This window comes from Arachis duranensis, chromosome 3 (genome assembly GCF_000817695.3).
Source record: "Arachis duranensis cultivar V14167 chromosome 3, aradu.V14167.gnm2.J7QH, whole genome shotgun sequence".
Taxonomy (NCBI): Eukaryota; Viridiplantae; Streptophyta; class Magnoliopsida; order Fabales; family Fabaceae; genus Arachis; species Arachis duranensis.
Window position 1 is genome coordinate 61762372 of NC_029774.3, and position 13391 is coordinate 61775762.

At 36.4% G+C, this 13391-nt stretch overlaps 1 long non-coding RNA gene across 1 annotated transcript; it reads left to right on the forward strand.

The window, feature by feature from the left end:
• The first annotated feature begins 7848 nt into the window (after positions 1 to 7848).
• Positions 7849 to 13159, forward strand: LOC127745618 (uncharacterized). The gene is made up of 3 exons (XR_008006739.1): positions 7849 to 8578; positions 8701 to 8895; positions 12143 to 13159. It is a non-coding gene; the product is annotated as an uncharacterized LOC127745618 (long non-coding RNA).
• The last annotated feature ends 232 nt before the right edge of the window (positions 13160 to 13391 follow it).

Sequence of the window (13391 nt, forward strand, 5' to 3'; positions counted from 1 at the left end):
ACATGGAATGTCTTAGGCTAAGTGGTAAGTTTAGGTTAATCAAGGATTTGAATTTTAGTCCACTTGATCAAATACAATCCTACCTTGACCCTAACCTCATTACAACCCTCAAAAGACCTCTTGATATGTGTATTTGTGCATTAAATTTATGTTGATTGGTAGAAGAAGAGCAAGTCTTAGAAAGCAAGATTAGTAGAGAACAGAGAGATCGAACTTTAAATACCTGAGTGATTAGAGTGCATACACTTCCAGTGAGGGATCGATGCTCGATTCTTTGTTCCCGGCTTTCATGAGCTATTTTCTTCTTGCAAGTTGACTTGTACTTCATTTTTATGGTTTGAATTAGTGAAATCTAGTTCATATTTGTTCTTAAAGAATTTGTTTGCTTTCAACCAAGTAGGTAGAAATATTTTGCATCTAGTTGCATTCATATAAATAGGTTGCATCTCATACTTCCTACCATTCTTCTTCACTCTTTTAGTTCTCCTGAGCTTAGCATGAGGACATGCTAATGTTTAAGTGTGGCGAGATTGATAAACCGCTATTTTACAGTTTATCTTGTGCTCAATTAAGTGGATTTTATCATTCTTTCATACACTTGTTCATACAAAATGCATGGTTTTACATTTTCCTTCCTGATTTTGTGCTATAATTGAAAACATGCTTCTTTGGCCCAAATTTTGCTAATCTTAATCCTCTCTTATTACCATTCGATGCCGTGATATGTGCGTTAAGTGATTTCAGGGATTACAGGGCAGGAATGACTTAGAGGATGGAAAGGAAGCATGCAAAAGTGGAAGGAATACAAGAAATTGAAGGAATTGCTGAGCTGTCCAGTGTGACCTCTTCGCACCAAATCACTCATAAATTGAGCTATAGAGATCCAAATAAGGTGGTTTCAGTTGCGTTGGAAAGCTAACATCCGGGGCTTCACAACGATATATAAATCACCATAGTTGCCATGCTGTTAGGTAATGAGCACGCATGGATCACACGTATGCGTGACCTGGCGAAAATTCAATCCACGCGTACGCGTGGACAACACGTACGCGTGACAGAGCCGCGATTTGTACGTATCGGAAATTACCCCCAGCAATTTCTGAGCTATTTATGACCCAATTTTTGGCCCAGAAATCACAGCTTAGAGGCTACAGAGTGGCGGAATCCATTCATTCATCATTCACTTCTCATTCATACAATTTTAGGTTTTAGATGTAGTTTTAGAGAGAGAGGCTCTCTCCTCTCTCTTAGGTTTTAGGATTTAGGATTTCTCTTTAGGATTATCTCTTCTCAAATTCTAGGTTCAATATTCCTTGACTTAATTCTCTCTTACTCTTATTGATTTGAATACTTTGATCTATACATTCCTTTTGTGATTGGATTTTCTATTTAATATAATTTGAGGTATTTTATATTCAAGATTGCTCTCTTTTGATCTATGTTGCTGATATTTGAAATTGGTTATTTGGATGTTATTATCTCCTATTGCTTTTCTACTATTTGGTGTAATGCCCTCCAAGTGTTTGATAAAATGCTTGGGAGGATTTTAATTTAGATTTTCACCCTTTTGTCCTTGGTTGAGTAATTGGTAACACTTGAGTTACCAAAATCCTTTGTTGATTGTTATTTGAAAGTTGCTAATTAACTTGAATTCCACTAACTCTAGTCATTCCTTGGGAGTTGACTAGGACTTGAGGATTCATATTGATTCATCCACTTGACTTATCTTCATAGTTAGAGGTTGACTAAGTGGGAGCAACAGACAATTTTCATCACAATTGATAAGAATAACTAGGATAGGACTTCCATTTGTCATACCTTGCCAAGAGTTTTTACTGTTATCATTCTATTTTCTCTACAATTTACTCTTCTCATTTCTCATCCCCAAAATCCCAATTTACACAACTCATAACCAATAATAAGAACACTTCCCTGCAATTCCTTGAGAGACAACCCGAGATTTAAATACTTTGGTTATCAATTTTATTAGGGGTTTGTTACTTGTGACAACCAAAACTTTTGCACGAAAGGATTCTTTGTTGGTCTAGAAGCTATACTTTCAATGAGAACTTATTTGTAAAATTCTAAACCGTCAAAAAAATCCGTTCATCACTACGCATTCCTTGTGAAGAGCTCTACAAAACCCATATAAGAAACTGGTAAGAAAAGACCGAATCCCTCTCAGTTCTTCTCCTCAAAATTTCAAAAATCTAGGGTTTTGATTAAGTGAAATTTATTGATTTTAGATGTTTGGCTTCACTCTAATCCTTGCTTAGCATTGGTTTTGGCTACCAAAACTGTTGAACAAGGTAAGAGACTTTCAACTCTTGTGAGATTTTGATTTATGATAAGCCCTAGGTTGATTTGTAATGATTTATGCATATATAGTTTGATTATTGTGAGTTTAGAGCTCGTTGGTGATTGTTGGAAGCTTGGACTATGTTGGAAAGCTTGTTGGTTATCATTGTGGTGCTCATTTTGGGTTAAGGACATTTTTGAGAATCGGCCAAGGTATGGTTTTGGTTTCCTCTATGTAGTATATAATATTCATGGACACTTAGGCTAGTGACCCATAGGATAGGTTTGGATTTGAATGGTTGATGAGTTGTTGAACGTTGTTGTATGATGATTTATGATGAATTGATGATTATTGAGTTTGATTTTGATGATTGGTAATGATATGATGAGGAGGGATGATTTGTGAAGTTGAGAAGTGAATTGTGTTAATATATGTGATATTGATATTGATGAATTGGTAATGTAGTTGGAAAGATGTTAATGAGGTCTGATTATAATGTGATATATTGATGTTGAGGTTGAGGATGAGGAAAGGTAAAGTAAAATGTGGTAAGCTTGGTGTAATATGACATAGAGGGTTGATTTTGGTGAGAATTGGAGTTTGGAATGGTTTGGTTTGGTTTTGGTTGTGTTTTACAAAGGAATTGTGGAAATAGTGATTTTGGGTAAAAGTTGGTTTTTGGTGAACTTTGTCCGATCATAACTTTTGCCTCGGTTTTCAAAACTGGGAGAAATTTGTTTAGAATTAAAGTTCATTGAAAACCCTTTAAATCGATATAAGTTTGCAAAATTTGGAATTTTGTAGAGGAAGTTATGATCATTCAAAGTTGGTGTTAACAATCTGAAATTTTGCAAAGTTGCAGAATTTTGTAATTTCTAATATGTGCACTCGCACAGCCGTGTGCGCACGCACACCTCTGCGAAAATTTTAACCTGTGCGCACGCACAGACCTGTGCGTACGCACATGCAGAGGAAGGCAATCTATTTGCAGCGCTAGCACAGCTTATGCGCGCACATACCAATGGGAAATTGCAACCTGTGCGCACGTACAGCGCTGTGCGCACGCATACGTTGGGAAGGCCAATTTTTTAAGGGCGCTAGCATAGCTTGTGCGAGCGAAATAGATTTGTAAAAATGTTTACCTGTGCGTACGCACACCCTTATGCGTACGCACACGTTTCAAAACTCTCCAGAGTGTGCGCATGCACACCCCTATGCGTACGCACACGCCCTGTTTCTCAAATTTTTCTTTGTTTTCAACTATTCTACCTTCCCAACAAGGTTGTAAGCTTCTATAACACTATTTTAGGACTCTTGGGATTAGTTTTGGACATTTAAAGCATGGGAAAGATTTTAAGGGTCTTAAATCAGATTATTGGGGAAAATTAGAAAATAGAGGTCTAGGTTTCGGCGTAATGAGGATGGTGTGATAGTATGTGATGAATGGTTGATGTATGAGACGAGAATTAAGGAACTATTGAGTTCAGAATAAAAATATGATTTGATAGTGGTTGAGATAAGTCAAGGACTCGAATGTGTGATGAGGAATCACTGATGTATTGAAATGTTTTCTGAAAAACCACTGCACTACTGTTTTATATTGAGATTATGAGACGCTATACGCCCGGCAGGGACGGCGGTTAGATCCCGCCTGTTGTGGTAGCAGCGGTGGCAGCGTAAGGACGGTGGTTAAATCCCACTTACGTTGAGATTTGAGGACTGAGGCAAGAGTATCCCGCTCACATCCCTTCAGATCAATAGAGTGTGTAGGCACAAAATCCTGGACAGTGATATGAGCACTATATCTCGGGGGCTCCCATATGATGATTCTGAAGGGCGACATCTCCTTGGAGATGTGTTGGGTTGGCATTTGAACCGACAATGTGATATCACAGCCAATAGGGTTGGCATTCATCATGTGCATCTTCTACCTGTTTGTTTGCTTTGTCTACTTGCAATTGTATGCCTAATTGAATAACATGTCTATTTGCCTAAGTGGTCTACTTGCCTTATATGCTTCTACTTGCGTTTTACTTGCATTGTAATTAATTGTGATTCTACTGGGATTGAGGAGGTTTGGAAGGCGGTGGGAATGGGATTGCATGGATGATAGGTTGGTAGAGGCTGTGGGACAGCGGTGTTTGATTAAATTAGAAAATCCCCTAAGATATAGTACCCTGTTTAGTTATGATTAAGGCTTTATATTGTTATGCTTTTTGTTTTAGAATGCTTTAAGTTTGAATTCTTGTGATGGATATGGATTCTAGGATTTTTTTTGGCATCCTGGGGTCTTATGTCCTACATCATTGGGCATTGTTACCATACTGAGAACCTCTGGTTCTCGTACCATATTTCTGTTGTATTTTTCAGATGCAGGTCGCAACCCACCTCGATGAGTTGTTTGGTTGGTGACAGAGCGGAGGATCCAGATACCTTATGGAGTCTTTTTGGTTTATTTTGTTTATACATCTCTCATTTTGTGTTTTGCTTTGCCTAAAGGCTTGTATTTGAGAGAACCAAAAATTTGTATAAGTTGTTTTTACTGTCAGGTTTCTATTTGTCTGTATATATGACTAGTTGGCTTAAACTCCACGAGCTGTGGCTAGTTTCTTATGATATTATATACTTATCTTTTGTTATATCACATTTGTTTCTTGCGCTTTAAGTTAGTAGCTTTGTTATTACGTTTTGCGCTTTTCAAATCCTATTTTTGAGCTATATTCTTCATTGGGCTTCAAGATTATACTATTCCTTCTATAAATATTATATTTATGAGTTTAGAACTGTCGTAATCTCTGATTAACCTTTGCTTTATGACCCAAGGTAAAGCTTAGGCTAATTAGGGTGTTACCTTTAGTGGTATCTGATACAATAAAATTTGCCTCTCAACAAATTTCCTACCGGCAAGTGCACCGGATTGTCGTCAAGTAAAAACTCACTGTAGAGTGAGATCGAATCCCACAGGGATTGGTAGATTGAGCAATTATAGTTGGTGAATTTTTCTAGTTGAACGAAATCAGATTTGGTTGAGGATTGCAGAAAGTAAATTGGCAAAAAACTTAAATTGCAAAAAGTAAATGAACAGAAATTAAATGACAGAATATTAAATTACAAGAAATTAGATGGGAATCGGGGTTAAGCATGAAATTAAAGAGCAGAATGTAAATAGAATAGGTAGATCAGAGATGGGGAATTCATTGTGTTTTAGGAGATATTGAATTCTCCGGATCAAATCATTTTCATCTCTTCCTCAATCAATGCATTCATTGACATTGCTTGGCAATCTTAGATGATCGGATCTCAATATCTTGGCTCACCAATCTCTCTAAGCATGAGCAATTGCCTAATGTCTTGATTTAATTGCTCATGGGAAGAGTTGAAGTTCGGTCACTGACTATACCACACAAATTCATAGATCAAAATATTGGTAGGATTACATGTCACTATATCCATCCAACCCCTAATCTAATTCAATGTGAGAAAGCAATTCTAGCATGAATTCTTCATCCCTCTCTCAAGGATCCGAAGAATTCCAATTATGGATAGCTTCTCTCTTAAGGAAACTATCCAATTGCATTAAGACCGAAAGCTTTCTAACAAAAATCAAGAGAAAAGAAAGAAGAAGAAGATGAAAACTACTATTGATCCATTGAATTACAATAGAGCTCACTAACCTAATGAAGGGGTTTAGTTGTTCATAGCTCTCAAAATAGAAATTGAAATTAAAAGATACATTCTGAATTCCGAAAACGAAAAGTGCAAGATTCGAAAAAAAATGAGAACTGGAAGGGTTTTGCCTAACTCAAACTCTAAGCTATTTATACACTTTCTTCCATTGATCTTCAATCTCTCAATTGGGCTTTTGGCCTTGTTGGAATTGGGTTGAAAATGGCTCCAATTGGTTTCCATTGCTATTGAGAAGAGATTTGTTTGATTTGTGAGTTCTGATGCTTCACGTTGGAGTCAACGTTTGATGGCCAACATTGACTCAAACGCCATTTAGAACAAAAACCAAAAAAACCAGAAAGCTTGCTGTCATTGGCGTTTGACTCAACGTTGGAGGGCGTTCTGCTTACTCACGCGTACGCGTGCTTTACGCTAAGGCGTGAAATATGAAATTTTGCTTGTTCACGTGTACGCGTGCACCACGTTCACGCATGAAGGCTAAGATTTTGTGTAACAACCCTAGTTTTTGAAAATCAAATAATTAGTTATTTGTGATTTATTTTAAGAAAATTATTTTGCTAAAGGTAATTAAATAGAGTTTTATGATAATTGGAGTTTAAATTAATTAGAATTCTTATATAATCTTTATTAGATATTTGGTATAATTGAAATTATAATTTTGATAAATGAAAAATAAGAAATAATTGTATAATTTAATTTAAATAAATTCTATTTTGAATGAATTATGTTATTAATTTGAACTCCTAGAAATTATTTTATTAGAAATGATTAGATTGATATTTATAAATACTTTAAGTTTAAGTCAATTAATGTTTATGTACAATTTTTATTATGATTAATTACTTTATAAATTGAAATTAAAGTTCCAGAGATAGAAAAATAATAGAGATTTGTATGATTTAATCTAGAAAATTGATATTTGAATTTAAATTGTACTTTACAAAATATAATTAACTTGTTCATTTTATAATGTAAATTAGAAATAATTGATTAAACTTAGCAATATGTTGATAAATAATGTTTCTAAATATTTTTAATAGAGTACAGTTGATTTTAAAATTATCCTATCCTCCAATTTTATCAAAATATCTATTCATATCTATCCATATTACTTTATAAAATCCCTAATTTCTAACCCTAATTCCCAAATCAAACTCAAAAACCCTAATTTCCCAAATTGAAAACCCTAAGTTCCTTATCAGAAACCTAACCACCTTTAATTTTACAAGTGGGACCAGCAATAAATGAGAGAGAGAATGTATTGAATGGTGAGATCTTCCACTGGATACCATCCAGTTTTTTTTCCAATGGAGAGGATCCACTCCCTTTCTTTTGGAAATAGATCCTCTCCATTTTTTTTGTCACTGGAGAAAATAAAGTGTAATCTCCCACCTTTAATTTTACAAGTGGGACCAGCAATAAATGAGAGAGAGAATGTATTGAATGGTGAGATCTTCCACTGGATACCATCCAGTTTTTTTTCCAATGGAGAGGATCCACTCCCTTTCTTTTGGAAATAGATCCTCTCCATTTTTTTTGTCACTGGAGAGAATAAAGTGTAATCTCCCACCTTTAATTTTACAAGTGGGACCAGCAATAAATGAGAGAGAGAATGTATTGAATGGTGAGATCTTCCACTGGATACCATCCAGTTTTTTTTCCAATGGAGAGGATCCACTCCCTTTCTTTTGGAAATAGATCCTCTCCATTTTTTTGTCACTGAAAAAAATAAAGTGTAATCTCCCACCTTTAATTTTACAAGTGGGACCAGCAATAAATGAGAGAGAGAATGTATTGAATGGTGAGATCTTCCACTGAATACCATCCAGTTTTTTTTCCAATGGAGAGGATCCACTCCCTTTTCTTTTCCCTTCAGCTGCACCATAACCCCTTTCTTCCTAAAACAATACACCCACAAAACAAAGAAAGAAACGTACAAACGGAGAGGGAAATGAGAGAGATCAGAATCGAAGAAGAGGGAGGAGCCACGCCGCCACCGCACTCCGTCACATCCGGCCGTGTTTTGCTCGCCGTCGTGCCCTCCACCCACACCGAGAAGGAAGAGAGAAACAGAGGAGAGTGGCGTCGCGTCTGCTGCGAGCTCGCCGCGGAGGAAAGCCGCCGTCGCCATCGTTGTCCTCATCATGACCTGTCACCATCGCTGGAGCCAGCCGCCTTCGTCGCCATCGCCGCTGGTCTGCATTGGAGCCGCCGTCGAGTAGAACGCGAGGAAGAGGAGTGTCGCCGTTTTGTGGAGCCGTGTCGTCGCCGCTCAGCCCACTGCCGGAGACAGACGCGAAGAGGGAGTGGGAGTCACGAAGCCAGCTGCATCCAGTCGCCGCTGTCGCGCCACTGACCGCCGCCGTTCCGCCGTCGCCGAACCACCGCGCTGCTGTAGCTGTCGCCGGGAAGGTTGTTGGAGCTTGCCGAGGATACTGTTCTGATTCTGAAGCAATTCATCCATGTTACTACTCATCTTTATCCCTTGTTCTGCCTCTGCCTCTGAATTCTGTGAGTTGCCGGAGCTCTCTGCCACCGGGAAACAACATTCGAGCTGCCCAGGAAACCACCATTAGAACCACTACTATTTTGGTAAGCTTCACCTTGTTTTTGATTCTTCCTTGTCGCCCAATTTGTCTCTATTGTGAAGCCTGTCGTTGAAATTGTTTGTATTAAACAAAATTGTCACTTTAATTTACTCTACACCGCCGCAGCTGCCACGGAGGTCGCTGGTGCTTGTCAATAGTACTATTCTGGTTCTGAATCGATTAGTTCATGCCACTGCTGCTGCTGAGAAGTGATCAAAAATGCCGCTGCTGTTGGTTCGGTTCAAGGTTGTTGTTGCCACTGCGAATTAAAAATAAAAGAAGGCTTTGTTGCGTTTGATTATCGAATTTCGGCTAGTCGAGGTAGGGGATTTAACGTTTTTAATTTAGAATGCCCACCAAGTTATTTGAATAAGTGCAAATGGTTAACAATGGTTTAGAATTTCTTAATTGTCATGAATGACCTGAAATGCATTTGAAATTTGTTAGTTGTTGTAAATATTTTGAGCTGTGACTAGAATTAAATGTGGCTGTGAATGGTGATTCATTTGATAATACTTGTTAAATTGAAATTTGATGAGTTAACTATTGAAAAGTTGTCGTAATGATAATTGATGAGCTGAGTTAGATTTGTGTTTGGTTTGGGATTATTGTGATGATGGTTAAGGTTGTGAAATTTGGAGTGAGTTTGATGATGTGTTAGTGTTTCAATTGGATTATTGAACTCAGGTTAAGGCTGTGAATGTCTTTGGACTTCGTTGTGAGTGTTTGAAGTTGTACTTGATGTTGTTTTCTCTGATATGGATGGAATTGTTGAAAAGTTCTGACTCTACGTGATTATACTGAATTAGTTGAGTTGTGTGGCTGAAATTATGATTGGAAATGATTGAGATTTTTGATTGGAACTTTGGTTGAATTTGTTGATGTTGTGAGATTGAATTATAAATTGTCTGATGAGATTATTGTGATTTTGGCATTTTGATGGGTCAAATTGAAACTATTGCTGTTGAGTTGGTTTATTGTAATGGGTTTAGTTAGTGATTAATTGAAGTTGGGCTTAAGGAATAATTGGAAGATTGAATCTTAAAATGTTGAACTAGTTGCTGAAAATCTGATTTTTGAAATTAAAAAAGTGACTTTGGAAGTGAATCAGTTATTTAACGATAATCGAAAGGGTAATAGAGTAAATGCTGAGTAAAGTATGATAAAAGTTGTTGTTGAGACTCAATTTTGAGAAGTTTGAATTAATTATAGAACTAGTTATGATTTTTCAAAGTGTAAAACTTGATTTTCTGCATTATGTTTAAAAGAAGCCGGACACTTTGAAAAGCTATAACTATTTCTGTGATTATCGGAATTGTGTGAGACCAAGTCCGGATTGAGCTTGGGAATATAGGGAACTGGACTGCTGAATTTGAGGCTTTTTCACTAAGTGTATGCTTTATGGTGAATTTTTGAATCATGGATGTCAAATCTGGTTTTTCTGCTGAGCATTTAACACAGCAGCAACTTGATTTCTTTGATGGAAATTCTGCATTTTGAATTTTGAAATGGAACCAATTTTAAATGAAACTTTGGTCCTAATACTTTAATTTCATAAAAAATTTAGAATTGTTAGAGTTGTGGTTTTAAAGATTTGGATTTTCAAAGAAAGATGTTTTATGCAGTAAAAGTCAGGCTTTGTTTTCAAAGTCAGTAAATTTGAGGTTTTATAATTTTTAAATCTGGAATGATATTGAGATGCAACCAATTGGAAGTGAAAACTAAGTATGTTTAGCATATATGACTTAAATTTCAGGGCTATCCATGTTTTAATGAGTAAGTTATGGGACTTGGAAGAAGATAAGTTCATTAACTTTTAAAGCAGAATTCTGCAGAAAATCAGTCAACTTCTAGGTTATATAACTTCTTCATTAAAAATGATATTGACCTGAAACCAATTGGAAAAGAAACTTAGATGAGTGAAGTTGAACTGTATTAATTTTCAAAGTCATTGGATTTAACTTGGATTTTATATTGAATTTTGAATGTCACATGCTGCTGCTGTTTTTCTGGTTTTACGCACTGCGGAGCAGTCTTGGTTTTTCCTTTATTCCTAAGGCTAGAGAAACCGGAAAATTATGATCTTTGGTTTGTTAGAAAGCTTATCTCAAGACTAACGCCTGGACATAAAGTTTGCACAATTCCGAGTTTATTTGCTATATTAAAAACAGAAAAGAAGATAGAGTGTTGAGGATGTCCTAGTGACAGTTATGAGTTTATAAAACTAAAGATGAACCTTAGTGCTATATGGCTGATTCAATGTTGAATTTTGCTGGATTCTGAGTTGATGTGATGCTGGAAAGGTTGAAAAGAGTAAAGTGAATTGTTTGGTTGGGACCCGTAAGGGTGGCTAAGTCCTATTTTTAAAAGGAGATTATGTCCGAATTTTTATAAAAGTATAAGGACTTAATCAGAATCAATATTTAAGGTTTATTTAATGATAATAACTTCAATGATTCTTTTAAGAAAAGATTATTTGGCATACGAGATTGTTGGCAAGGGCGTGGGTCTTGTCCCGCTTGCGTGTTTGCAATTATGAAAGAAAAAGGAAAGAGTAATGTACTTATTGTATGATTATCTGTTGCTTGAAGCAACCCAAGAGATGTTTGTTTGTTGCTTGAAGCAACCCAAGAGATGTCTCTTTGTTGCTTGAGGCAACCCAAGAGATATTATATATATATTTGTTGCTTAATGCAACCCAAGAGATATTATTTATTTATTTGTTGCTTAATGCAACCCAAGAGATATTATATATATATTTGTTGCTTAATGCAACTCAAGAGATATTATTTATTTATTTGTTGCTTAATACAACCCAAGAGATATTGTGTATTTATCTGTTGCCCTGAGGCAACCCAAGAGTAATTTTCCGTTCCCAAGAGTATATTTTCTGCGAGTAGAAAGCAGAGGCTGTCTCAATAGAGCTGCTAATAATTATATGCGCATTTATTTGAACGGAGAATCGTATCCGGAAAATCGTGAACTCGTGACCGGATAAATGTCGGGAATGCAGGTGCTAACCGACACATGAGCTCATGGCCTGCACTAGGACTAGACATTCATCATATGCATCTACGTGACATTGTTTGGGTGTGTATATTGTAATTGGTTTACCTAAGTGAATAATTCTGTTTAACTGCTAATTGCTATACTTGATGTAATTGCTCTTGATTGTGTTTGAACCTCATTACTTGTGGTTGTAACTGATTGACTGGATTGTGGTGAATTGGATGTTGATTGAATTGCTTAGGCCTGAGGCCGTGATTGGTTTGTGTTTGAGGTTTAGTAAAGTATGAAAGATTAAGCTGGTTCAGCATAGACTTAATGAACCTATGCTTGGAACAAATTAGTCATTCATACAGTCTAGGAAACTTTTAAGAGTTTTATAAAGAAAATATGGGTAGGATTTTGAATAACTAACTAATGCTTTTAAAGAAGGTTAATTTTCTTTTAGATGTATCTGAATGAAATTAACTATTTGCATTTTATTCTTTACTTTCACGGCATTCTCTACCTCTACTGAGAACATGTGGTTTGGTTCTCACCCCCAAATTTTTCACCCTTTCAGTGACACAGGTTTGAAGACGCAGTTTGAAGCTGCAGGCGATTATAGATCTTATTTATGAGTTAAGTTTATGACTTGAATTATTTTCATAGAATTTCCCTCGCCCTTGTTACTTTGGTTTTTATTTTATACAGAGGGATAGGATTTGTATGTGAGTTTTATTTGAAATCTTTTGTATGACAGATATTATTATTAATAATTATGTGATTATTATTACTTGGTGATGCTTGCTATATGATTTTAATTATCAAAAACAAAATTTTCTGGTATTTTTACTAAAACAAAATCGCGATATCGAACTAAAGGCTCAATAGTAAATAGTTAATAAAGGAAAGCAGGTTGGTAACACCTTACTTTCGGTACGATCATGACGTTCTGGAAGTTGGGTCGTTACATTTTGCTTCTTCGCGCGTGCGCGTACACCATGCTTTCGTGTTAGTTGTCCTTTTTCTTATCGACGCGTACGCGTTATTGACGCATACACGTGGATTCAAGTTTTTCAATTCCAAATTTTGGGCTTGGCATCGCGGACGTTGGAGGGAACGTTTGAGGCAACGTTGGACCTCCAACATTCGCTTTGTCACGTTAGCATGATGCACGCTTGCGCGTGGATAAAGAGGTTTTGCTCTTTCATGCGTACGCGTCACTCAAAAATTCATTTAGCTCAAGAATTGAATTTTTCATCACAGCGTTGGGGGTAACGTTGGATGTCCAACGCTCCCTCAAATGTGAACACCAGCAAACCATTTAGAGGACTGCTTTGCCTCTCTTCCAACGTTTGAGCCAAATTTGGTGGGCCAACTTGGCCACCAATGTTGCTTCTTCTTCATCTTCTCCAGGCTCCTTCTTCAACCTTCCTCCATGCCATCTTTTACCTATCATCAACCAATACATGCATCAAAGCCTTGCTAAAGTCATGAGAATTCTCATCATTCTTAGCATACAAGTAATTATAGCATAATTCTCATGAAATTGCATCAAATTAGTCATGATTGAATGAATCTAGGTATGCATGAATTTCTACCCAATTTGTTTACTGATGAGCAGATAATTTATACGCTTTTTGACATTATTTTTAGTTAGTTTTTAGAATATTTTAGTTACCTTTTAGTATATTTTTAATAGCTTTTATGCAAAATTCACATTTCTGGACTTTACTATGAGTTTTTGTGTTTTTCTGTGATTTAAGGTATTTTCTAGCTGAAATTGAGGGACTTGAGCAAAAATCTGATTCAGAGGCTGAGAAAGGACT